Here is a 4,040-nt window from a genome sequence, read left to right on the forward strand (position 1 = left end):
GACTTATAAAAATGCAATGCAATAGCTACATAAAGCTACATATAAGCTTTTTAATCGAAAAGAATATTTTCAGATGTAACCCCATTGTAATCATCAATATTTGATAAGTAACTAAATTAATTACATTTTTCCTCAGTGCCTCTAGCACCTAAACATTTATTTTGTAATGTAATTACATGTAACTAGTTACATGCGGTTTCTTGCTCCCAAACACTGGTCTATATAAACACAGTGAACCAGCAGCTAGCAGTGTGGCGGTTGACTGATGTGCATTCGCAGACCCAAACAGTTTAGAATGTAACCACAAGTTCTGTGGCTACAATTTACAAATGTTCCCTAAATACCTCAGTTACTGCAGTAACGAAAATCAGACAGGTGTATGGTAAAAGTTAGCTTGAAAATGAAGTGTTTAGGCAGCTTGGACTGAATTTTGTAATGCTTTTTATTTGCATATGTGCTCCTTATACATTCAACAGTTAAGACTGGCCCTGGCTGGTTTCGGTCTCAAGTTCTCTGGCTGTTTGTCTTTTTAACTCTGTTACTTTGGAGCTTGTTTCAAGCTACAAATTGCCTTGAACCTTTTCAAACTCAAAAGGTGGGCCTGTGTTGAGAATACCTGACCAATTTGGTGTTCCTAGCTTCATGTTTAGGCTAAGCGTGCTCAGTATTATAGTTGACATTTTAAGTAAAAAGGAACTTGTATTAAACACATACCAATATTGAACAACATTTGAAAACACACTAAAAGTAAATGAATCTTAACATCTACTAAAAAAGAACATCTAATAAAAAAGGAATCTTAAAGTACTAAAAAAGAACATGTTATAATACAAAATTAATCTGAACCAATCTATAAAACACAATAAAACAACTATTTACGTGGGTGTGTGTGTGTGTGTGTGTGTGTGTGTGTGTGTGTGTGTGTGTGTGTGTGTGTGTGTGTGTGTGTGTGTGTGTGTGTGAGCGAGAGAGTCTGTGTGGCTAGGGATGCTGGGCTGCACCCAATACGCTGCCCTTCTCGCCCTCTCCGAAATCTTTTCAGACAGGTGGAGTTGAGCCTCGAACGCAGTCTACACCACCATCAGCCTGCCGTACTGGCTCGTCCTGAGGGCCTTCTCTGGTGTCTGTTGAGGAAACACAAAACACAGAGTGAGGTCTGGTGTAACAGACATAAAATGGACTGAATCTTTAAAGTACATATCTTAGAATTTTACTTACATTTTGCAGCCTCGCCATAAACTCCCTCTGCTCCTCCAGTCCCGAGGTCCCTGACTCCTGGTAGGGGACAGGTGTTTCGTCCTCGGAACTGGAGGAGGACGCTTCTGTTGACGCTGGTGATGGCCAGTGGGGGTGAGGGCCTGGTGGAAATGCTCCCTTATCCTCTTTGACTGGGCCACGTTCAAGCTGAGGGCTTAGAAGCAGTCAGCTGTGGCCGTGTTGTGGCACACAAGGTGGCCACCATCTTCCGCTGCTCGGCAGGCAGGTTGTTCTTGGCCTTAAAACAGTAGAAGAGAAAAGATTGCTACGGTTAGTCAAGCCAGCAGAGTTTTAATGAAAGCCAGCATGAACAGATGAGTGACTGAGGAGAACTCACATGTGCAGACACAGCGGTCCTCAGGTCGGTGAAATTGGGGGACCCTTTAAAAAGGAACATGCCGACTAATTGGGAATTTAGCTTATTCACCGTAACCCCCAGAGTAAGACAAGTCGATACATACCCTTCTCATCTCCGTGCGTGCTGTAAAGCTGTCTGACGGCTCCAGCAGCATCAGCCCATAACAAACTGGTAACTATATTCTCAGGCGGAAGAATATAGTACTTGGGCGGAGTGATATGCTCGCAGCAAGCCTGTCTGAGAATATAGTTCCCGGTTTGTTTACGGTTAGAAGATGGCTGTGTCTCAGGTTACGTTGTTTTTTGTACACGCTGTGAATCTACAAATCACAACATGTAAATAGGAACACGTTGGTGTTATTTTGTCACTTTGTCACAATTCGGAGCAGTAGGATTACTGGAACCATTCACCTGCATGTTCTGTGCTAGGCTAAGCTAATGCTGGAGCCGTCAGACAGCGTTACAGCACGCACGGAGATGAGAAGGGTATGTATCGACTTGTCTTACTCTGGGGGTTACGGTGAATAAGCTAAATTCCCAATAAGTCGGCGTGTTCCTTTAAGGCCCATTTCTGCCCACGCGTGAAGAAAACCAGCTGGTTTGGTGGCTTGCTGGCCGCCCACAGCTGCAGCCACCTCTCCAGCCCGCAAAACTAGTCAGTCTCCAAGAAGATTTGGGCCACCCCAAATTACAATTGTCTTGTGTTCCCTGACACAGACAGACTCTTTCAGAGAAAACAACAACAACAAAAACAGACTCACAAGCAGTGATGACAACAGGACACAAGTCGAGATTTTAATACTTACAGAGATCACAACCCCTCATCCCCAGGCTTGTGCGCCTCTGCGGCCTCCCAAACCCAGAAGTTACTGAGTACCCCCGGGCGATGACCGTAATGGAGGTTGTTAAGGCCGCAAAGAAGCCGTAGAAACGGTACCGCAGCGACAGCATGTGGTTCTCCTCCAGGTCGTCTGAAGGAAGAGAAGACAAAAATGTTGATGTCCGTACGTTACTAACGGTCGGTGGAGCTATCGTTAGTAACGTTTTATTCATAAACCTCTCCTTAAACCGAGCTAAATCAACGTAAGCTACGTTTTAGCGTGCTAACATTTGTCTTAGCATTAACCCATAGCATTAACCTACCTAGCTACCCAGACAATGTAGCATACGATGACTCAGATATATCTTACTTTAATAAAAAAGAAAACCGACAACTATTATTAGATAACGTAAATTTGAATGTGCAAACAGACATAGAAGATGAAAACGATATACAGCCAAATGTCTCCATGAACAACTCTTCTGAAATAATGTTAATTAGCCAAGTTAAATGTCAGTACCCTTCAAAAGCTAGCTAGCTAGCTAGCTAGGTTACGTTAGCTAATGTAACGTTATAGAGTTTATTCTAGAAACACTGTTTAAACAAGCAGATTTTCAGACTACAAACAAACTACCGGTAAAATGAATGCTTACCTCGCCTCCCTGCACCATGAACTGAAGTGTCGTTTTGAGGAGAAAATTAGCTGCTGGTCCGATGCCAACTCACCGATAGAGAGACGATGTGTGGCCGTCTGGGTTACGCCAGTTGATGAGGCGCGCACGTTTTTTACCTGTGTGACGTTCCAGCGGGCGCGGTGCCAGATAGAGCGCACTCCTCAATGTGTTTCTGTCTCCGCCCGCCATAGTTCTTTGCTGGCATATATTTGCAACGCATATCGTGTTGAATTTAAATTTAATAACGTTACTTGAATAAAACAAACCTAAATCAACAGGCTAAAAATCGTTAGTCTGTTTAAGCTAAAGCTATACACATATGATATGATCTGTAATGATACGAAACAAACGTTTTTAATACATCTTTCATGTCACGTTTTTTTACTCTTCCCTTACCATGTCATGACTCATGAGTGTGTGAGTGTGTGATTTTGTGTGTGTGTGTGTGTGTGTGTGTGTGTGTGTGTGTGTGTGTGTGTGTGTGCGCGTGTGTGTGATTGTGTGTGTGTGTGTGTGTGTGTGTGTGTGTGTGTGCGTGTCTCTGTGTGTGTGCGTGCGTGCGTCTGTGAAGTATTGATCAGGGGAAAAAGAACCCAGGCCGGGCCCGGCTCATTACATTTGGGCCACGGCTGGCCCACATGACAGTCGCCGTAACCCAGGTCAGGCTTGGCTCCTAACATTTGGGCCACGTCTGGCCCACACGACACTCACCGTAACTCAGGCCGGGCCTGGCTCCTTACATTTGGGCCACGTCTGGCCCACATGACAGTTGCCTAACCCAGGTTGGGGCCGGCTCCTTACATTTGGGCAGTAGCGTACCGTGGGCTTTCAGTCAGGGCCTTCCGTACCGACCCCCCCCCCCAAAAAAAACACACACCACTGTGCATAAAACAGTTTTAGGCACATCAACACAGCATAACCATCTATACCCA

The 4,040-nt window shown here is 44.7% G+C and overlaps 1 long non-coding RNA gene across 2 annotated transcripts; it reads right to left on the reverse strand.

Moving 5' to 3' along the window:
* Positions 1–424: 424 nt before the first annotated feature.
* Positions 425–3,209, reverse strand: LOC120566343. 2 transcript variants are annotated; one of them, XR_005640379.1, is made up of 5 exons: positions 3,088–3,209; positions 2,421–2,585; positions 1,595–1,638; positions 1,219–1,495; positions 425–1,124 (listed from the first exon to the last, which is right to left on the reverse strand). It is a non-coding gene; the product is annotated as an uncharacterized LOC120566343 (long non-coding RNA). The 2 variants fall into 2 exon arrangements; XR_005640380.1 differs by lacking the exon at positions 1,595–1,638.
* Positions 3,210–4,040: the final 831 nt, after the last annotated feature.

The sequence above is a fragment of the Perca fluviatilis genome, chromosome 10 (genome assembly GCF_010015445.1).
Source record: "Perca fluviatilis chromosome 10, GENO_Pfluv_1.0, whole genome shotgun sequence".
NCBI classification, from domain to species: Eukaryota; Metazoa; Chordata; class Actinopteri; order Perciformes; family Percidae; genus Perca; species Perca fluviatilis.